The sequence below is a fragment of the Antechinus flavipes genome, chromosome 1 (genome assembly GCF_016432865.1).
Source record: "Antechinus flavipes isolate AdamAnt ecotype Samford, QLD, Australia chromosome 1, AdamAnt_v2, whole genome shotgun sequence".
Taxonomy (NCBI): Eukaryota; Metazoa; Chordata; class Mammalia; order Dasyuromorphia; family Dasyuridae; genus Antechinus; species Antechinus flavipes.
Window position 1 is genome coordinate 187,077,117 of NC_067398.1, and position 24,029 is coordinate 187,101,145.

A 24,029-nucleotide genomic window follows, 5' to 3' on the forward strand; every position below is an offset into this window, starting at 1 on the left:
TTAAAAACAGAATTATAAGATTTATAAAACATTTTACAGATATTTTATTTTGTTAGCACAATTACTCTGGGAATTAGATGCTGTTATTATCCCCATTTTACAAATGAGGAACCTGAGGTTGAAAGATAAAGTGACTTGCCCAGATTTAGCTAGTAATTGAACTGGGATTTGAATTCAGGTCTTTCTGATTCTGAGTCCTTTGATCACCGCTTTGAATTGGGAGATTATAACTTTCATCTCCTTTCCATCTCCATTTCTTTTCTCTCTTATCCCTTAAAGAGTTAGGGAGGGTTAGTGCTGAAGGAGAAGGGTAATTACCATTAAAGGGAGTAGAATGGAAATGGAACTAGGAGTAAGGAAGTATGGGCCTTAGTCCTGACCTTGTCACTGTTTCTTCTTCTTCCTTTTTTTTTTTTTTTTTTGGCCTCAGCCATTGGGGTTAAGTGACTTGCCCAGGGTCACACAGCTAGGAAAATGGTTAAGTATCTGAAGTTAGATTTGAACTCAAGTCTTCCTGATTTCAGGGCTGGTGCTCTATCTACTGTGCCACTAGCTGGCCTGTTGACTGCTGCTTTATAATATAGTTTTAGATCTGGGTACAGATAGGCCATCTTCATTTGCATCTTTTTTTCATTAAATTCCCTTGAAATCCTTGACTTTTTGTTCTTCCAGATAAACTGTTAATTTTTTTTTTTTACCTCTGTACAATAATTTCTTGGGAGTTTGGTTGATATGACACTGAATAAGTAGATTAATTTAGATAGTATTGTCATTTTTATTATATTAGTTCAGCTTACTCATGAACACTTGATATTTTTCCACTTGATTAGAGCTGACTTTATTTATGTGGAAAGTGTTTTTTAATTGTGTTCATATAGTTCCTAACTGCCTTGTCAGGTAGACTTCCAAATGTTTTATACTATCTACAGTTATTTTAAAAGAATTTCTCTTTGTATCTCTTGCTGCTGAATGCTTCTTTAAAATTACAAATTCAGCATAAACAAGGAGAGAGTGTTCATTTGTTGAGAGAAAAAGGAAATAAAATATTGAAGGATATGTCTAAAGATAATGGAGAGAATAAAAACTTAGTCAAATTACTGGTTACTCTTTGAGGTTCATGACCTTAAAGCTTATGGACTTAATGATTATTCTGAGAGGAATTTTCCTGACACATTCAAGGTATGTATGAAACAACATTTCAATTGTCTTTATTTCTAGGCTTTCTTGAGGGTCAGCAGTCTCTTGATCTTTGAATGCCATCAATAGGACCAGAAATCAGTGGGGAAAAAAAGGGAGCAGGTAGGGTTCAGGGAAGTAGAAAAAGCCAATCTTTAGGGGAGGAGGAATTATTTGAGCAAAGGACCATAGGCTGACGGAATGATGGGTTAAGCAGAATTGGAGTAGGGGGTTGCACTACTAAAGTCAATCCTTTTCTCACAAGATGCTATAAAAAAAACTTACTGGGGAAAGGATATTAGAATGGACAGTCAGCTAGGAATTTTACCCAGGAAGACTATGAACGTGATCATATATCACTCACAACTTACAGGCTGGGAACCACTCTGAAAAATGAAGTACCACAGCAGTGTAGGGGAAAGACTCCTAGATTGGAAGTAATAGGAACTGGATTCAAAAATAACTGTAGTATGACTTGGAGCTTCAGTTTCTGCTATTATGAAATGAAAGGTTCTTTTTGAACTCAAGTCTCTATTTATGGAAATATTTAATCAAGAACCATCTCCAGTGTTGCTCACTGGAGCTAGGATTATTGATAGCTTTTTTTTTTCTTTCTGATGGGAAAGGAGATGACAAGACATTTCTTGATATTTAAAAAAATTTGGATTACAAAAATCAGAAAGGCTTAACAAAATATTCATATATAGGAAACTTTTATATAGCACTCATTAAAGCAAAGATGCTTAATTTGGGAGTCATGAGCTTTTTTTGGGGGGGGAATTGATTTGGGATAACTAGATTTCACTATAATTTGTTTCCCTCATAAGCTTATGTATTTTATGCATTTAAAAAAATTCTTAGATGGGGTCTCTAGGCTTTACCAGATTGCCAAGAGATCTACAACAAAAATGGTTAAGAACTTTGACTTTAGAGGAAAGAGACTTAGAAATAATAATGATAATGATGATAAATAATATATTTAAATAGCATGTTATTTGGCAAAGTGATTTACAAATATTTATCTGTGACGACCGCACTAGGACATCCCAGAATCAGCCGGAGTCAGGATAAGCAAAAGTCTGTCTTTATTCTTGGTCTTAGACTCAGGATAGAACAGGATGGAAGCAGAATCTCTGCGACCATCTTCCCTCGTCTACTGCCGAGAATGTGTCCCTGGCTAGCTTTACTTCACCCCCTAGACCCTCCTACAATCCTTTATACACCAATCGTTGAGCCAGTCTGGATAATGGAAAGGACCATTTTCCAAGTATATGCCCATAAGAGTATCATTCAATCAGAAGTTAGCCTCAAGTGCTCAGCAGTCCTGACCTCAGTGCATTGATTCAATAGTTCCAGCCCTCTACATCTCCTGCTTTCTTTTGTTTTAAAACACAGGTGGTCACACCATCCCTGACTTCTCAGGATGGTGAGAGCCTCCAAAAGGAGGTGATCATGCCCTTCCTAACTTCTCAGGAAAAGAGGTGAAAACACCAAAAAGGAGGTGATCACGCCCTTCCTGACTTCTCAGGAAAAGAGGTGAAAACACCAAAAAGGAGGTGATCAGCACTCCCCGGACTTCTCAGGGTGAAAGCACTAAAAAGGAGATGATCATGCTCTCCCCCACATTGCAGGAAGAGAGATGAAAAGCACCAAAGGGAAGTGGGGGTTGCTAGTGGGTTTCTGGGCTGAAGGCTCTCATTAGAAACAGATATGCACAAACCCATCAGCATGGGAGGTATTACACAAGCACATAACAATAACGCACAGGCCATTAGTGATGATTCTCCCCACAGTCAGTACAGGCTCAATGTGGTACAACAGACATGAATTGTATATGCAAGTAGTGATATAACAAACAATATAAATCAATATGGTATTATAAGAGATTTCCAGAAGTCCTAGAAGGAGGCTATGTAAACAACAGTCACACATATGCTTTCTTCAGCAGCCAAGAGAGAGTCCAAAACCAATCTATTGTACATTGTTTCACCTGCCAGGGAATCCAATGATCCCCGCAAGTTTTTGAAGTCCTGCAACAGTCTTATCATTTCTCAGAAAATCCAATGATTCCTGAGAGTTTTCAAGTCCTATAACAGTCATATCATATCTCAGAGAATCCAATGATTCCTGAGGGTTTTGAAGTCCTAAAACAATCTTATCATGTCTCAGAGAATCCAATGATTCCTGAGGGTTCTGAAGTCCTACAACAATCTTACCATGTTTCAGAGAATCCAATAATTCCCGAGGGTTTTGAAGTCCAACAATTTTTGATGTCCATGAGTTAGTTGCCATAACTCCATGTTCTTTCAGTGGTGGGCACAGTCAGCACCGGAACCATCCGATGTTTTTTGGGTCTTCTTTGTTTCAAGGGTCTGCTCTGTCTCCCTCCGATGGACAAGGTGAATACGGCTAGTTGGCACCCATTTGATTCCTTCTCCACCTTTGGAGATACAAGCAAACCCTCTCCCCCAAGCAGTTAACCTATCTGGGTCCCTTCCATTCACCACTTTCTGGGTCTTTCCACATCACCTGGAGATTATCTAAAGATAGTGGAGCTGCTCGCACTGGACACTGCCCTTCCGGTGGGTTATAAAACCTGTCTGCCAGAGCCGGTGCATCTTTGTCAAAAATCAAGAAATTAATAGGATAAAGAGCTAGATTTAGAAGTTCTCTAGGGTTACCTGTGGCTTCCCCTTTCTTTTCTTTTTGGAAGAGCATCTTAATGTGTCTGTTTCTCCTCTCTACTATTGCCTATCCTTGAGGATTAAAGGGTGTGCCAGTGGTGTGTAAAATCTTATACTGTGCTCAAAAGTGTGCAAAATGTTTAGAAGTATATGCAGGTCCATTATCTGTTTTTATTGCTTGTGGCACACTCATAATTGCAAGTGCTTGTATAAAAAATTCAGTGACCACTTGGGCTGTCTCTTTTGCTGCTGGTATTGCAAAAGTGAATCCTGAAAATGTGTCTACCACAACATGGATAAAAGACAGATGAGCAAAAAATTTATAATGGGTCATATCCATTTGCCAAATTTCATTGGGTCTCAAATCACGAGGATTTTTCCCTGGAGGCAGTGTAGAAGTGTGGAAAGGAAGGCAAGCTGTACAGGCTTTTACTATGCTCCTAGCTTCCTCTCTTGTTATTCCAAATTGCAAACATAAAGCTCGAGCAGCCTGATGATATTTAAAATGAGATTCTTGGGCTTTTTGAAATAAAGGAGTATTGGCCAGCATAGTTAGAAGGCTATCTGCCTTTGAATTACCATCAAAAATTGGACCTTGAAGTCCACTATGAGAGTGGACATAAAAGAAGATAAAAATCTTACCTGGATGCTTTCTCACTTGCTCTTGAAGTTCCTTGAAGAACTGATATATATTAGAGTCTACAAATTTTAATTGGGTTGTGGCAATTCTTTATACCACACCTATTGAATAGACTGAATCAGATATTACATTTACATCTGGATAAGTAAGAGCTAGAATGATTGCATACAATTTATTCTGCTGAGTGGACTGAAAAGAGTTCTGACTACTCTCTTTATAGTTAAGTCACGAGAGTATACAGCACAAATATTATGTTTGGATGCATCTGTAAAGATAGTTGGTCCTTTAAGAGGAACTTTAGAAAGCTTCTCTTAAAGAATCCATCACCAATTATGTAATAGTCTGGTTATCTTTAATGGAGACCCGTGTGCAAAATTTGGAGCCATGGCCAATAAAATTTGCCACTCTGGGATGGTTTCACGGCATACATTAATTTGTGCATTAGTGTAAAAGGTGTATATCTTGTCAGGTCTTATCCCAGATAATTGTACTGCTCACCTAATGGCCTTTAATAAAATTCTAGCCACAAGCACTGGGTAAGGAGTAAGGCTTTGTTCTGGTTGTGCTGGGAGGTTCACCCACTCTATCACACTATCTCACTATCTCCTTTTGCCAAGCCTCCCTCTCCTTTTGCAGAGCCTCCCTCTCCTTTTCCCATTTTTCTTCTAGCTCCCTTGTGAGAGCCTTTTTAATTTCCTCCATGAGATTCATCTGTGCTGAGGGACATAAGGTCTCCTCCTTCGGGGATTCACCTGGGGACTGTTTGTTTTTAGTCTCCTCAGGGTTTGGAGTCTGCTCTTTATCTGTATAAAAGCTGTCCAGGGTTAAATTCTTTTTCAGTTTCTTGCTCATTCTGTCTATTTATCAAAGACAAACTATCAAAGAAACAGAAGGAAAAAAACCCCTTGAATGGAGGCTGCTTTCTTTGGGGGAGGGGCAGGGTATTCGTGAGGCACGGGTCCTACTGTGCTATGGCGCCTGCACGCTGAGATCCGAGCGCTCTGAGATCCGAGCGGGCTAAGACACTGTGGGGGAGGGGTGGCCAGGTCCCGAGAGACTCCAGCTGTTTGGGATTGTATTCTTCACTCCCGGTGTTTTTAGCTTCTCTGCTGGGCTGCTGACTTGCTCCTATAGCAAAGCTCTCACCGCAGAGATGGCTGCGATCGCGTCCTACCCCCTCTCCGCTCTACCCGGTTCTGAGCTGCTATCTGTGCTCTGGCCGCAGCTGCTGCCCGCAGACTGCTTCCAAATACCGTCCCCGCCCTCGCGCAAAAACAGACCTTTCTTGACGAGTCTCAAGGATGGTTTCTCTTGGTAAGTAATTGTATGGTTTTTTTTCAGTCGAGCATTAATTCAGAGGCATGAAATGAAATGAATAGTGAGAGAAAAACACGGAGATTACACAGAAGTGTATTTCCTCTCCGCCATCTTGGCCGGAAGTTCTCTCACTATCTCCTTGATGAAGGACTGCTATGGGTGTCTCTTGTGTAGCAAAACCCTATATATTCAAGGGTTTTTGAGTGACTCTTTCAATCACATTGGATAAAGCCAGTTCAACTTCTCTCAAAGTCTCTTGAGCTTCTTTTGTAAGCTGGCGTGGTGAATTTAAAGCACTGTCTCCCCTTAAAATGTCATATTACAGTTACAATTGATAGGTAGTCAAGCCTAACACTGGATACATCCTTTGGATATCTCCTATCAATTTTTGAAAGTCATTTAAGGTGTTAAATATGCTTCTCTGTTCTTAAGGAAAGTTTTTGTACTGTGAGCACCTTAGAATATACTTCATATCCTAAATATTGAAAAGAAACATGTCTTTGAATTTTTTCTGGAGCTATGTGCAATTTGTAGTATCTTAGTTTTTCCATGGTCTTTTGTAGACATGCTTCTAATATTTGTTCCTCAGGTGCACATCCCAATATATCATCCATGTAATGTAGTAACATAACTTTTGGAAATGCTTTTCTTACTGGAGCAAGAGCAGCAGCAACATACATTTGACACACAGTAGGGCTGTTTTTCATTCCCTGTGGCAAAACTGTCCATTCATATCTTTTATAAGGCTTAGCTAAGTTAATGCTGGACACTGAAAAGGCAAATCTTTTCATATCCTCCTTATTTAGAGGGATAGAATAGAAACAATCCTTAATGTCTATAACCCAAAAGGCCATTCTCTAGGCAATTGAATAGGAGATGGAAGCCCAAGGTAAAGAGTTCCCATGGTTTCCATCTGTTCATTTACCTTTCTTAAATCAGTCAACATCCTCCATTTTCCAGATTTCTTTTTTACAACAAATACTAGGGAATTCCAAGGACTTAGAGAAGGTTGTAAGTGTCCTTGGTCAAGTCGCTCCTGTACTATATCTAATAAGGCCTGAATTTTATCGCTACCTAAGGGCCACTGTTCTATCCACACTGATGTATCAGTTTTCTTTCCATTGGATAGGAACAGTGAATGTGTTGTAAGGCCTTCAACAGCAGTCCTGCTTAAAAAACCGAGGGACTCATTTTTAATCCTAATTATTGTAAAATGTCTCTTCCCCACAGATTGATGGGGATTTTTTCAACTATAAACGGAGTAAAAACTCCTGTTTCCCCTTCAAATATCCATCTCAAAGGGGTAGCACTAACTTCAGCTGCTATTATAGGTGTCTGCCTTAATCTTTGACCAGTGACTGGGCCAGTTGGCACCTCTAATGACTGTATGATTTGCACCTGTGTCTACCAGTCCTTCTAATGTTTGCCATTTATATAGATAGTGAGCATAGGTCCGTCAGCTGTTACAGCTGCTGTTCAGTATGTTCCTGGATTTTGTTGCTTCGAGTCAGAATCTGGGCGACTATCACCCTATTAGGGTGATTGCCTATTAGGAGTCTGTAGCAATAAACCTGATGCTACTACTTCTCCTGGGTAATAAGTCACACATTGTTGCCTGTATTAGTGACTGGGATATTATCTACACATTCTCCAGTTTCCACATCAGTGTATGGATGAACACTGTTTTGTAAGTGCTCTCAGGAGCTGAAATGGTAAAGCCTACTGTGCCTGGAGGCAAGGGATCCATAGGCTGGAGAGGAACAGATTTCACCTCTCCAGGGGATATCTCAATTATCCCAGCTGCATACAGCTCTATTCTCCCCAATTGTAATCCCTTTCTCCCATCAGGTTGCTTTCTGGCTGATTGGTCATGTCTGGGTACTGGACTTCTAGGCTCCCATCATGCCCCAAGTGTTTTTTGCCTTGGGCCCTGGGCCTGGGCCCCTTATCCCGTTTCCCTGAATCAGTCTACATTCTGAGGCCCAATGGAAGCCTCTGTTGCATTTTGGACATAGGGTTTTGGGTCTTGTTCTCCCACCCTGTTTTCTCACTCTGTCTCTATGCCAACGCTGAGCTTTCAAATGCCCTACTTTGCCACATTGAAAGCATTAACAAGTTTCTCTGGAAGTCCCTTGTCAGGAGGGACCCTGTCTCCCCATGTTGGGATCTTGAGAAGTCTGCATCATATCCTGGCTATAAAAGGCATTTGTGCCCATTGTGGCACAGAGTCTTATGAGCTCCTCCAAAGGAGCATCCTTGCGCAGTCCTAGTATAATTCTTCTGCAAACCTCATTAGCATTTTCCTTACAAGTTGCCTTATCTTATTGTCTGTTACTGCATTTACACCATTAATTCATATGACAGCAATCTGCAGACGTCCCACAAAATCAGCAAAGGGTTCATTTGGCCCTTGTGTTATTTTTGTGAAGGCTTCACCCTTGTTCTTATTGGGAAGCAAAGTCCACGCTTTGATAGCAGCAGCAGCAATTTGCCCATAAGTTTAATCTATACTGAAATTTCTGCATAAGAACCCTCACCTGTTAGTTGGTAACAGGTGATTGGAGGATTAAGTCCACTATGATTATTTTGTTGGGATTGTATCCTACAGAGCTCACTATATTCAGAAAGCCACAACAAGTTTTGTCCTGGTTCTAAGCATGTCCTTGCTATAGATTTCTAGTCCCTAGGGGTTAAGACTTCATAAGCCAAATTCTGTAGTAACAGTTTAACATAATCTGATGTAGCCCCATAAAGAGTGCTTGCCTTTTTCAGGTCTTTGAGGATTTCTATATCAAAAGGAGCGTATCTTCAACTTTCTTGACCTGAAGAGCCAAACTCTTGAATCACTGGGTACATCTCAATTTGCAAATCACTTAAATTCTGGCCTTCTTCCCTGGCTTTAACTATGGCCTTTTGTAATCTAGTCATAGGAGGGGGTGATTTGTTGGAGGGAGGTGATGGTGGTGTCACAGTCCCTCCCATTGCTCTTCTCCCCTCCATCCTGGTAGGTGAAGTTGATGAGGGCATGTCAAGAACCAGTTCCTGTTTAGGCGTAGTTGAAGCTGCTTATTGAGACTGAGCATCACCCCGCCCTTCACCTTGCCCTTCACCAGGACCTTCATCATCACTTAACTCCTCATGCCTTCTGGTGATATCACTTTTAATTCCTCCTTTGTCCTCATTTTCCTCACACTTCCTCATCTGGCCATTTTTGGAATTTTCCTTTTTTCTATAACTAGCAGGATTTTTTAAGGCCAATTGTATTATGTCGTATGTATAGAATGTCTCCTTGGAAATTGAACGAGGACCATGATCATTGTAGTATTCGCATAATTGCTTTCCTACCAGCTTCCAATTATCTAGCCCTATCTCTTCTTCCTTTAAGAACCAAGGGGATTTGCGTTTTAATATACCCAACAGTCTAGCATCTGCAACCAAGCCTTGTCCCTTGATCAGCTTAAGCATGCTTTCTATAGTGCCTGCTTGGGGAGGGAAGGGGAGGTTGGGGTTGGGGGAGAATTTTTTCCCAATATCTGCCCCATTGCAGCTAGAAAAGGTTACTAGTTTAGCCCTTAACAAAGTTAAGTTCCCTGTTTGTCTGTTTAAATACTCACCCTATTTCCTGGTCACCGGAGACTTCCTCAATAAAGTTAGGGTCCTTGGTTCCTACGCTTGGGCGCCAAATGTGATGACTGCGCTAGCACCCAGGACACCCTAGAATCAACCGGAGTCTGGATAAATAAAAGTCCTTAGTCTTTATTCTTGATCTTAAACTCAGGATTGAACAGGATGGAACCAGAATCTCCGCGACCACCTTCCCTCCTCTACCGCCAAGAGTGTGTCCCTGGTTAGCTTTTCTCCACCCCCTAGTCCCTCCTACAATCCTCTGTACACCAATCATTGAGCCAGCACGGATAGTGAAAAGGACCGTTTTCCAAGCATATACCCATAGAGTACTGTCCAATTAGTAGTTAGCCTCAAGTGCTCCGCTATCCTGACCTCAGTGCATTGATTCAATAGTTCCAGCCCTCTACATTTATCCTCATAACAATTTTTGGGAAGTGGGTGCTATTATTGAATCCATTTTACAGAAAAGGAAACTGAGCAAATAGCACCCACCTCCTAGGTTGTTGTGGGAATCAAATGAGAAAAAAATTTTTAAAAATCTCTTAGCACAGTGATTGGCACATAATAGGTCCATAATAAATGCTTGTTTCCATCTTTTTTTTCCCCTTCCTCTAGTCTTCTCATGTTTGGTGCATGAGGATGTTGGTTCTGGTTGGAAGGTGGTGAAAAGAACGAGAAGGGGAACAATGAGAGAGCAGATTACCAGGTCATTGATTCAGGAAGTAGTAGAAATGACTACAAAGCCAGGAGGTTAGAATAGATACGTGACTCCCTGGTCTGCAAGCAGAATCAAATTAAAATAATTGGAAAATATTTAACAAAATAAAGAAAAGTACTACAGAACATAATAATATATGGTTTTATAAGTCAATATGTGACAAGTAGAAATCCTTATGTATGTTTTAGTGGCCTCGATTGCTATTTGAATTTTAGTTTCTGACCCCATGGGTTCTTTCCCTTACCCAACTAAGGCATATGTCATTCATTTTGAGGGCATTTGTCATTATTGCAATCTCTCTGTCTTGTGGATGAAGTCCCCAGATAACTTGATTTACACTTGAAACTGATTATGAAGCAGTGTTGATTGTTAGTCTTTGAGTATAAGGAACAGACTGAAACAACAGACTAACTTCCATCTGTGTTACTAGGAACTGCTAAGAGATTTGGTAATTTTCCCAGTTGGAGTGGAGGGAAAAGCCCCATTAAGAATGGAGTGATTACTTGTGATGTAAAGCCATCTGCACCCAGAGAGAGGACTGTGGGGACCGAATGTGGATCACAATATAGCATTTTTGTTGTTGTTTGCTTGCTTTTTTGTTTTTTCTCATTTTTTTCTTCTTGATCTGATTTTTCTTGTGCATCATGATAATTGTGGAAATATGTATAGAAGAATTGCACATGTTTAACATATATTAGATTACTTGCCATCTAGGGAAGGTGGTGGGGAGAAGAGAGGGAGAAAAAAATTTGGAACACAAGATTTTAAAAGGGTAAATGTGGTAAACTATATTTTGAAAATAAAAAGCTTTAAAAAAAAAGAATGGAGTTTTTAAAGAGGAAGAGAGGGGAGAAAACTCTGGTTTGGAGACTTAAAAAAAAATCTAGTTTACCTTTAACTTTGATCTAATTTAAAAATTTGACAAATTTTGAGGTTGATTTTTTTTTTTTTTTTTATTTTTCCATTTTAGCCCTTCCAGCGAGCCATGCACAATGAGAAAAAAAAAGACGAAAGCCATTTTAGTAAAAGTAACCAATGAATTTGAAAAGTGTGACATTAGTTGAGTTTGGGTCCAGTTTTAATTAATTGAAATTAGGTTCAGTTGCCAAGTAGAAAAGTGCCACAGAGTTTAAATTTGTCATTTCATCAATGTAGGAGTCTCTTAGTTGCTTGGGGCAACTTGCTTAGTTACCTTCTGCTTTATCATATCTTTTGTTTTATCCCTAAGAGAAATAACTCATAATAAAATTTGAATAACAGTGACTTTAGAATATGGTTGTATAAGTTTTTTTGCAGGAAATGCTGTCTTCTAATAATTCATATTCATAAAGTACTCTAAGATTTGAAAAGTACTTTGTTCCAAAGAACCTTTCAAAGTAAGTAGTTGCAAGTATTATTATCTTTATAGATGAAGAAACTGAGTCTCACAAAGTGTTTCGTCCATGGTTAATATAACTAATAAGTTATAAATGGGATTTGTGCTGTATGCTTTTTCTCCCCTACAGTGTATTTCAAATCCACTGTGTTTCTTCCAGAGAGCTATTTTTGAAAGTCTGACATTATTTGTCATGATACAGGAAGGTTGGGTTCAGTTTTAATTGAGTTACCCAAATAGAGTTTCAAACTTGGCAGCTTCATCAGTAAAGAAGCCTTTTAGTTGCTTGGGGAAATTTTTCTTATTCCTCTGTTCAAAAGTTTCTCCATCAATTAAAAAAAAAAAAAAAATGGACAGAAGTGACCTTAGAGGAAATGTTGGTACAAGCTCGAGGAATTAATATTTTGGTTTAACTGTTTTACATTTTTAAAAAATGGATATTATTACTAAGTAGTGTAACTTCACAAATGTTCTCCTATCCTATAGAGACTTTTCCATGAGTCAAGGACTTAGGCTCAGATATAATGTTAGGAGAAAGACAATTTGAAGTGGCATTTGAGAAATGACTTGATTAGAAGCACCTGTTCATAAAGAGCTGGTACAAATCCCACTTCAGATTCTTACTACTTATGTGAACATGGGCAGGACACATAATACCTCTTAGGCTCACAAAAGAGAATAATGTTTGCATTTACCTTCACTGAAAAGGTTGTTTGTAACAAAAGTGCTTTTCAAATCTTAGAATGTTATATAAATTATTGCTAAGAGTTTCCAGCTAAGAATGTAAGTGACTATATTCTAAATAAATAAAGCCACTCAATTCTATTACAAGTTATTTCTTGTAGAAACAAAACAGAGGATATTAGAAAGCTATATGTGTTTGTGGAATCAGGGGGAAAGTATATTTTATCCATGAAGGTCTATGAAGAGAGAAGGAAGAAAGGCTGAACTACTTTTTTATGAGAACTGTCTTATGGTGACTTTACAGAACTTTAATGAAAGATCTGAGGAGCTGTTAGCAGTACAGTATAGTTTAGTCTGTTTTTTATATTTATTGAAAAAAGAAAAGGATTAATTCTGAAGGAAAATATGAAGAGACTCAATAGTGATTAAAGTCTCTCCAAAGAACATTAAAATGAAACTATTCTGATGAGTGAAATGGCATTAACCAGTAATATTTTGAGGGTTTGAGGGTAACTTGAGCTAATTAATTAAAGATTAAAAGATTGCAAATTTACTAAAGAAAAAATTATTCAACATACATACTCTTGGATCATACATCCTAAGAGTTTAGAATTAAGAAATTCAACTTACATTCTCTAGGATCATACATACTAAGAGTTTAGGATTAAGAAATTTAAATATATAGTAAAGACTTATATGTCATACTGAGATTGGGTGGGTTGCCAGTGAGTGTGGTCAGATTCTAGACTCTATTTATACCTGCTATATAGGGAATTATTGATGCAATTATAAGTTGATTGTACCATATAGTAATCTTATTGGTGATAGTAAAAACATGGCACTAGATTAGATTTATTCTGTCAAGAGTTAAAAGTTATGATGTGAGTCACATGGAAAGTAAGCCAAACAATTTGTAAGAAATTGCAGTTTTAACAAGGTAATTTTTTTAATAACTGGGAAAATCCAACTAGCTTTGGATTCTCTGAGTTTGTTTGGGTTTTGTATTTCTTTTTCCTTTTAGTGCCAATTAGTAACCTCAAATTTCTATAATTTTCAATGCACATTCAATATACATTTATGTCCTTGTCTTGTTCTTTAAAGTTACCTAATACATTTCTTTTGAAACATCTCCCAAATAAAGAAATAAAAAAAAAAATTAAATCACAAGCTCCCTAAAGAAATTATCAGCTGTATAAAGTTCACTTGGGAAAGTGATGACTCCAGATATTTAGGCTTAATACATCACTCACAAGTATGGCAGATATGGTAGGTCCAAAACCAAATGTACCTTTCTAAACTTGCTCTTTTCAAATTTCCCTATTTCTCTTGAAGGAAATTCTCCCTGTTACCTAGCTTTATAATGTTGGAATAATCTGGAACCCAGTGGATAGAACTATGGGCTTAGAGTCAGGATCATCTGAGTTCATATCCAGCTTCAGATACTAGTTTTGTGATCCTGGGCAAATCACTTCATTTCTATCTGCTTCAGTTTTCTCAATTGTAAAATGGAGATAATAGCACTTACTAGGGTTGTTGTGAGAATCAAATGAGATATTTATAAAGTGTTTAGTATAGTGCTTTATGGGGCCATCTCCACTTGTTCTGATCTATGTCTTCCTACTGGATGAAAGAATAAGGCTGTGACTTTGCACACCCTTGCCTTACTTAAATCCAGTGTACTTTGAAAGTCAAGACATCACCTTCCTGATGTTATGGTCCTCTTCAAAAAGGAAAGACAAAACAACATGGTAGTACCTGGCAGTAGGCCTATATAAATGCTTATTTCCTTTCATCCCTTCTTCCTTCCCTCCTATTTATTTTTCTTAGCCACTCACTTATCAAGTCTTATTGATTCTACTTACACATATATTTCTTGTTAAAACTACCATCAAAGGCTAGAGTCCCATCACATCTTTAATGGACTACTGGAATAGTCCCCTAATTGGTCTTTTTGTTTTCAGCCTTTCCCCTTTGTTTCCCCCAATGTTCATGATTGCTGCCAAAAATAACCTTCCTAAAACAAAGGACTGACTTTCATTCTGCTGCTCAAAAACCTTAAGTAGCTTTTCATTGCCCCAGGATAAAATATGATCTCCTCAGGCTACCATATAAGGTCTAATGTAATCACTCCCTACTTGCTGTTCTAGACATATTTCATATGACTACTTTTCATGAATTCAGTTTCCTGGATGATTGAAATTTCTATTCTATTCATTCACAGAAGCCATCCTTCCTCTCTTCATGGTTCAGAATAATTGGTTTCCTTCACTACTCAGCTCAGATAACAAAATAATATTCCATGATACAATGAATGATATAATTGTTCAGTCTTAGGAATTCATTTAGAGTTATCACTGTTAATAACACTTTAAAAAGAAAGTTCATTTCTTCATCGTTTTGTGTATTTTATTTGTCTAGATAGATCTTAAATTTTCTGAACTCAAATCCTGCCTTGATATTTAGCTATATGACTAAAGGTAAATCTCTTAGAGCCTTAATTTTCTCATTTGGAAAATGGGAATGATATTAACTATAGAAATTCAGCTTTATTTTGTGGCTCACAAAAGCACTTTGTAAATAAACTTTGAAGACAGTATAAATGACCTTATTGTTATTATTATTATTAGTATTATTATTAATTTTTAATTCCCACAAGTCTACATTCTCCATACCAGGGTCAAGAAGTATCTTTTGATGTGTTTTTTGGCTAGTTATCAATCATATATATTCATAAGGACAATAAAATCAACTTGCTGGTCCTTTTCCTTCTCTAAGTAGCTAGTGATGAGACTTGAACTTATTAGTGTCTCAACTCTATAGCATCTGACATAAACTTTCAGTGAAATTTGTTTCAAAGATCTTGGTATTTCAGGAAGAAACTATGTAGCTAGGTAGTGCCTAGTTAGAGTACTGGGTCTCGAGTCAAATGTGGCTCAAATGCTGGCTGTATGACCCTGGCCAAAGTCACTAACCCTGTTTGCCTTGGTTTCCTCATCTGTAAAATGAATTGGAGAAAGAAATATACATTTCAGCATATTTGCCAAAAACCCCCCAAATGGGATCACTAAGAGCCAGACACTATTAAAACAACTGGGTAACAACAACGAAATTTTAGGAAGATTTAATGATATTGGTCAGTCTTACTTTCTCTTTAAAGTTTATTAATAACTCTTAGTTTGCAGAATTCTCAGGGAATTTTCTGAGAAATAGAAATAATATGTAACATCCATTGCTTTTAGGTTTGCAGAGTGTTCTACATGTATTCTTATATATGAAATAAGCAAGTAGTCATTTCTATTGAAATTAACTTATTTCTTTAAAAATCTTTACCTTAAAAAAAAGCATGTGAATGGCAGCATCATTCTTTTTTATATAGGTAGGATTTATGTAGATCTTAGATTTAAAAATTTCCCCCTTTATTCAGAGTCAAAATGCTTTGGTATTTAATTTTAGTTGTAGGAATAGGTAAATACACTTGACAAAAATAATAATATGACCTACATAATTATCAGGAATGTAAGCAAACATGTCTATAAATATAATGTACTATTTGAATTCATGATCATATGGGTGGGTTTTTTGTTTAGGAAGAATTAGTGAGAATGTGGCTTTATTAGCAATTTTGTATTCTACTAGTGATACCTTTTTGATTTTGATTAAATGATTCATTTGACATCAAGAACCTCATTCTGTCATGTTGAAACTAGAATTATTTGGGGCTGTTTTTGGTCATGTGTGTCCAGAAGTAGTGGCAATTCAGTCTATTTATTTTATGCTGAAAAAGATAACAACAGTATTGTTACAGTTATAATGTTTTTCACTTTTAAGTGAAAACATCTGTTCATTAAATTTGGGAATAAAACTTTAACATAGACCTTTTTTTTCAACTATGGAATATTGACAGATAACTGTCACACAATGTTTTATATTTTTATAGAAAGATTTTACATGTGTTAATGTTTTTGTGGCACCCCTTTGATGCATCTCTTCACAACATTTTAACTTGAGAAAATTAATTGGGATGATTCAATGAGCTGGAACAGGAAGATTTAACTAATTAACAACAGCCAAATGATGAAGTAGTTCCAAAGTTCTGAGGCCTAGACCTCAAAGCCTTACTAATTAAAAAAAGAAGACTTGTTAATTTTTTTCCCCATATACTGTTACCACATGATAGCCATAGACAAGAAAGGTGGGGGTATTTAGAATGTAGAAAAGAAAGCAGAACAGTGGGAGTCCTTTATATGTTTTCTGATTGAAAAACCAAAGCTGAATACAGAATGTCCCCATTTTTTGGTTTTGCAATACATTCTTGAAAATTTTGTCATAAAAGGAGTTATTGAAAGTGGCTCCTATTTTCCTATAGATAATATATTAAACTTCCAAGTAAAATCAGTAGAAGGACTTTAAAACCCACCTAGAGAAAGATATATCATGAATACTTTCTTTGAAAGGTTTTAGACATGGCAAATATTAAAAAAAAAAAAAACACAACATCACCAAAAATTAAGTACTATTTTTGTAGGAAATGACTGGTTACTGTGGGTAGGAGTCATTTTCAAATCTTTATCTCTGTACAATCAGACCGTAATGTATTGTTAGAGCAAAATATAAAATAATGGAATATTGACAGATAACTGTCACACAATGTTTTATGTTTTTATAGAAAGATTTTACATGTGTTAATGTTTTTGTGGCACCCCTTTGATGCATCTCTTCAAGATGCATCTACAAGGGTGTAAAAACCAGCAGAAGATATGGTGGTGCAATGTTTTAGGTTAATCTATTTAAGTAGATTGTTGATTGTAATAAATAGAAAGTGGATAAAAGGACATATATTAAAGTAGACAATTACTATTTTCTAAAAAAAAGTTTTGAGTGTAAATTAATTATCCTAAAACTAAACTAAAAAAACCACTTTTGCCAGCAAATCCTTGATCTTTTTTGTTTCTGATTTAGAATGTAAATTCATTTGTAAAATCTTGTGGATGTTATCTCATAAAACTGTGAAAAGCAATAGAGAAGCAAGTTTATAGAAAAATTAGCCAGAAATCCAATTAAATAAAACCATCCTGAGGGCATTGTAAAGTGATTGTAAAGATTCATATGAAACTTCACCACCTATGACAGTGAAACCCCACTGCATTTGGATCTTTTATATCACTATCTGTCAAGGGCACTATGAGAAGTGTGCAGATTGCACTGAGTAAAGCAAGTACTATACTTTTTCTTATTTGGTAGCTAAACTAGAACAAATTTGTAGAGAACTATGTGAAAGGAATGCAGTTTTGAAGGAGTTGAGGTGTTTATTCTCAAGATATATACAAGAAGAGAAATCAAAACTTAGGGGAAAAAGTGGATATTATTCCCTCTTTCCCCCCCAAAAAAAGCTAACCATTGACTTATATGCCTTTGTATTTTTTTTTCTACAAACTATGGCTTTAAAGGCTTTCCATAAGGTGTCTTGCTTATTATGCATGTCAAAATAACAAGATTCCTTAAACAGTGAAAAACAGGGATAACCTTTATTTAATCTCTGATTAGTAACATCACAAAAGGCATGAAACAAGGTGACAAATGCTTGCCAAAAGTGTTGGAGAATATCTGTTGAAGATTCCTGGTAAAAGAGGTATAGATGGTGAGGTCTTCGAGAGCAAAGCTTCTTAAACTTCTTAAACTGTGGGTCACAATGCCATATGGAGTTGTATAACTGAATGTGGAAGATTGCAAAAAATTTGGCAACAGTAAAAAGTATCAAATATTCTACCAAGATTTGTACAAAAATAAGCACATTCATCTCAGTATGCAAATTTGCTTTTGTTGTTAATGAATGGTACATTTATATGCTGTTTACAGATGAAATTAAGTTGATTTCATTAATGCCTAAAATACTGTAGTCCTAAACCAGGTCTACAATCAACTAAATGGATGAAGAATTCCTATATACATCACGGGAAGCAATTACATGAAGGATTTGCAAGAAGTATGGAGGAAAGACGATTTAGGAAGCTTTTACAACAGATACTGATAAGGGCCTGAATTTAGAAATAAATGGAAAATAGGCAGGTATGAGATGCCTTATAGAAGTAAGATTTGACACCTGATTGAATAGGAAAGATAAGTGAGGGTAAAGAGTTCAAGATGATTTCTAGATTATGAGTTTAGGTGAAAAGAACCATGGTGATACCCTGGAAAGATAGAAGGGGTGGGGGAGGAGGAGATTATAATCTCAGTTTTGGATACGCCGAATTTGAGATGTTCAGGAGGCAGTTGCTTTCCAGACGTCGTATTTAATTTTTCTGTTAATGTATAAATATATGATCTTGAGACAAATATTCCAGATCATTCTTATTTTAGAGCTGCCTTGAAGTACTGTATTTAGGGCCTTATTATGTATTTAATGATGTTTTATTCCAGTGATAGTCATTTTGAAAAGTATTGCCCAAACCAACATTTCTCCCCTTCATTCTCTCCTACATTCTTGTTTTTTGAAAACTACAAGTATAACTGCCCGGAATCAGACCAAATAAAGAAAGGGACTCTGTGATGTGGAAGAAAACATTTTCAATTTGTTTAGATATAGTTTGCCTTTTTAAAAGCTATATTAAATTTAACAAGACAGTAACAAAATTACTAACCTGTCTCAGTTTCTTTCTTGTCAAAGAGTGTTTTATTGATTTTTTAAAATATATTTTGGGTTGCTAGGTAGTGCAGTGGATAGAGCATCAGCCCTAAAGTCAGGAGGACCTGAGTTCAAATTTGATCTCAGATACTTAACACTTCCTAGATATTTGCATCTATTACTACCCTCCCTGGTAATAAATGAGTATAGTTTGGAAAAAAAAATCAATATATTATCCATGTTTGAAAATGCATATCTCCAAATCACAGAGTCTCTTTCTTTATTTGGTCTTGATTCTGGGCAGTTACATTTGCAGTTTTTAGTAATTTAACATAACATTTATTTTATTCTACTGAAAGTACTTATATCTTGGGGAAGGACATTTATAGTTTCTTTTTTTTTTTTTTTGAAAGAAAATTCCATTCAGAAATTATTATTTGTATGGCTAACATATTACTCTTTATTTTGAAAGAGTAGATTCTCCTAATAATAGGGCTTTGTTGTCTAATTGTATAAAGCTAAATTTTTGGCCATTGCAGTATTTTTAACTCCAATTAAAGAAACAACTTAACATCTTAAACAAACAAACCAACCAACCCAGGAGTTAGGCCCTTTTTTTTTTTTTAAGATACTAAAATTTCAAAATTCTTTTGCTTTGGCTTTCCAAGAGTACATTCATTCTGTCTGCCCTCTTCCAGGAGGGAGTCTGATTGTATATGTAAAACAACAGAATGGGATATGTAGCATAATAATTTGTGGCATACCAAAGTGTTTATAAAGATTGCATTTTTACTTGAGTAATACGTAGTATAGCATTAAGGACTCACTCTCATTTGCCAGAGAAGTCTACAGAAATCTGGTGGTTTCTTTTCTTTTCTTTCTTTTTTTTTTTTGGGGGGGGGAGAGGGAGCGGCACATGTACATTGCAAGATTTGTGATCTATATAAAGGTTGCTTAACTCCTTCCTGTCCATCTAGGGAAAAAAAAACAACACATTTTTAAAAATGTCCAGAAAGACAAGTTGAGTTTGTATAGAATTATTGAATTTTGCTTCAGCTTTTTTTGGGGGGAGAGAGGAGTATGGTGGTGATAAATAGTTGGAGAGTTGGAGTCAGTACCATTTTGGGTAACAAACTCTGTGTTTGGGACATAAATAAAAGTGAAAGCATTTCTGAGTTTTAGTCTTGGTTCTGACACTAATTTGGTCCTGTGACTTTGAGTTAGTTGCCTGATCTCCAGGCCCCAACTTCCTCATTTGCAGTTGTTGCACTACTAATAGTGTCCAACCTTTAGGTTAAGTTATTATAAGGGTTCTGCTAATCCACACGTTTATCAAGTATTGCCATTATTTTTTCAACCAACAAATACATTACTGTCATGTAGGAAGGGAGCTGCATAATTTTTTGAAATTAAATGATTTTATATTTAAAATGTTGGGAGTCACCAAAGGACAACAATTAATTTACAAATATTTATCAAGAGACTCTTAGGTCTTCTTGGAGGACAGCAGCAAAAATGAAATTAGCTCCACAATCTCCAGGTTTAAAATAAGCCAAGTAATTTAGGATTTAGGCCAGGATGTCATTAGACATCTTCTATTCAATTTTTTTCTGCATTATTTGAACATCTCTTGCAGTTGGTCTATTATAGAAAGGACTGCCAGTTAGAACTGGATTTTCATCCTTCCAGATGATGAGGAGGGAAAGCATTCCAGGCATGAAGGACAGTCCTCAGAATTTGAAATTTGAAGATGGAGTTTTTTGTTGGAGGGAGAGCAAGGAAGCCAGACTGAAAGCTTTAAATACAGTTTTTCAATCCCTTGAGTCAAAGTGGTGAATTGGAATTATGGTATCCAAGTCCTCAGGCAGAAGTTGGTCTAGTGGTTATATGAAGAGCAAAAAGGAATTCAATACCCTCATATATTAGGAGCATCTCTAGGGTACCCTAAGGCCCTGCATGGTTTTCTTAATGGCTCTTCATCAACATATCCCCATTGTCCCACAAGCGAACCTCATGTGCACGTGTAAGTAAGTGTGTACGTACCTAGGTACGTATGTAATCTCATTGTAATAGTAATAATATTCCAATTATATCATGTAATTTAGGGAGAGTTGAGGCACTAGAAGCTGAGAGGAATAGTATAACAGAATTGATCCAGGATGTAATATCTGATTTTTATCATACAATCTTCGCAAAACTGCACAGAAAATGACATCTGTGATTAAACTTGACAAACAAAGGCAATGTGGAACTTAAAGGATAGAAAAAAAAGGTGCAGTGACTCTGATTAAATGTTTTATATTTCAAAAACCTTTAGTTTTTTTTGTACTATATTTCATTATTTTGAACTAAAAAGTAGAGAATACTGCGTAAATTAGAATTGAGTTTGTGCAGAAGGTGAGAAGTCATCTATCACGTATTGTTTGAGTTTTTTAATGTGAGTAAAATTATTGGAACAAGCAATTGTGCTCCTAGCAAAATGAGCCAGACTAGATAATAGTGTGTTTAAGCCTGGGGGACAGTTTTAGCAAAGCTGCAGCAGACCTGTTTTATGGTTAAGCCATTTGATTAAAATATCCTAGGACACAGACATCAGAATTTTAAAAGCCAGAGTAAGGGAAGACAAACACCATGAAGCAGTTAGAAATTGTCTAAAAGAGCCCTTTTTTTTCTAAATTGGCCAGGGATATACAGGTGTACACTAATCTAAATATTTCAGATGGCTTAATAATTATGATATTCACTTTGTGTTATTGCAGCAGAAGATGGAACAAAGTCTCACATGACTTTCTGTTTTGTTAGTTGTTCTGCCTCATGTGTGCTGTTAACAGACACTAAGTGTCATCTTGTGATATACTGGTGGTGTAAGTGGGGAAAATTACACTTTGAAATAAGACTGTAGGTCTATTTTTAAAAAGGAAATACTCATGATTTAAAGTAACTCATTCATGGCATATTATTTTGAGCAGATTGAAACTATACATATATGTGTAAATCTGAGACCCCAACTCCCAAGTGTAATGGAGATGGAACAGAGATAATAGATCAATAAAAAGATCATTTATTAAGCATCTGCTATATACCAGGTATTGTGCTAAACACTGGAGACACAATGAAGCAAAAAACAAGCCCTGCCCTCGAGGAGCTTACAGTCTGTTGGAGAAACAATACACACACACACACACACACATATAGACAAAGCAGACTGCCAGATAAATAGGGTTTAATAAGGAAAGCACTAAGGAATTGGGGAAGGTTTCCTGTAGAACATATTGATTAGTTGATAATTGGAAGCCAGAGAGGGGCAGTAAACCCACTGGAGAGTGATTGTTCTAGACATGAGAAACAGCTAGAAAAAATGCCTGGATCAGAGTGTGTTTGTTCCCAGGACAACCAGGAAGCCAGTGTTGGTTAATTGAAGACTATGTATCTAGGAAGCATGATATAAGATGATCGGAAAGGTTTGTGTGTATGTGGAGGTGAGGTTAGGAAGGACTTTGAATGTTAAATAGCAGTTTGGTTTTGGTGCTGGAGACAATAGAAAAGTGGACTTCCTTTTCAATCTGACAAGAAAGGTAGATTAAAGAATCATTAACATTAAAGAAACATTTACATTTTTAATGATTAAATCCATAGGACCACATGAAATCACCAGGTGAAAAATAACAGAGGGAGAAGAGGAGAGGGCCCAGGACAGAATCCTGAGAAACACCTATAATAGAGGATTACAATCTTGATGAAAATCCAGCAAAGGAGACAGGAGTAAGCATATAAGTGGGAGGAAAAACGATAGTGTTCTAAAAACCTAGAGAGAAGAGAGTATCATGAAGAGAAAGATCAATAAACAGTAAAAAGGTTGCAGAGAAGTCAAGGTGAATGAAGATGGAGAAAAGCCCACTAGATTTGGCAACTAAGAGATCATTAGCAACTTTGGAAAGAATAATTTTAGTTGGAATGATAACTTCTGAAGCTGGAGAGGAGAGAAAGGAGATGGCCTTTTTCAGGGAGTTCACCTATAAATAAATATAGGCTGATAGGGATAAAAAGAAAAGGAAAAATTGAAAATAAGTGAATGAGTGGATATGCCAGAGAAGGCAATCTTCAGTGGAAAAAAGAATGGCATCACTTGAACAAGAAGAAATGAGGAATAGGAGAGAAAAGGGACTTCATGACAAATGGGCTCAATTTTTTTTCTGTAAAATAATAAAAATAAGTAAAAAAAATTATTGATAATAAAGAAATAAAAAATTCTTAATGAAAGAGAGGTGACCTTGAGGTCATATGTCTTTGGACAACTTCTGGGTGTTCTAGTCATATCTTTTGTACAGAAAGTGCATATCTTAATTTGAGAGTTTACTGTACCAATGCAGCCACAGGCTCAGTCCTTGTCCCTACACTTATAAATCATTTTACAAATTAAACACAATAGATTGCTTTGAATATCTTATCTATATTTTTCAATTGCTAGAAAAGATACTATAATAAGAATTTAATTTAATTTAAAGCTCCAAATTATAAATAGAAAATATTTCATTTGGCTTGAAAATAGATGACTTTATGTTTTTATAGAAATGGATATTCCCTTCTTTGCTAATAGAAACTATGGCCCATTTGTTAACTGCTTATTCTTTGCAACTCTTTTCTATGGCCTCCTATAAAATTTTGCTACACTGACTATTGGCTATCTTCCCTCACCCCTTCCTTCTTTTTTTTTTTTTTTTTTTTTTTTGCTGTATAACTAGCACATTATTTTTACAGGAGGGTTTCTTTGACATCCTTTAAAAGTCCATATTCCTATTATACTTTTTGTGTGTGTGTGTGTCATACACACACACACACACACACACACACACACACAGACACACATATCACAGCCTTATCATACCCACCAGGCACCTTTATGTTGTACATTTCCTCAAAAACCCACTTTCAGGATTTTGGTCACTGTAGTATCCTGTATCTTGTTAACATACAACAACATTGGAGACTATTCTTATTAAAAAAAGATGAACCTTTATTTCAGAAAGAAGTCTGGGATTTAAGAATTAACATTTTTGCAACCTGCTTACTGTGTGGATTGAGTCCCAGAAAGGAAGAGGTGTTATTTTCATTTTTATTATTTTATTGCCTTCAAAGTATCTAAGTTGCTCAATTAGAAACAGCTTCTTTTCATCTTCTGTGAATTG

The 24,029-nt window shown here is 36.4% G+C and overlaps 1 protein-coding gene across 1 annotated transcript in view; it reads left to right on the forward strand.

Moving 5' to 3' along the window:
• Positions 1–24,029, forward strand: part of LNPEP (leucyl and cystinyl aminopeptidase) — a 112,637-nt gene that overhangs the window by 8,687 nt on the left and 79,921 nt on the right. The gene's annotated exons all lie outside the window — the stretch shown is intronic.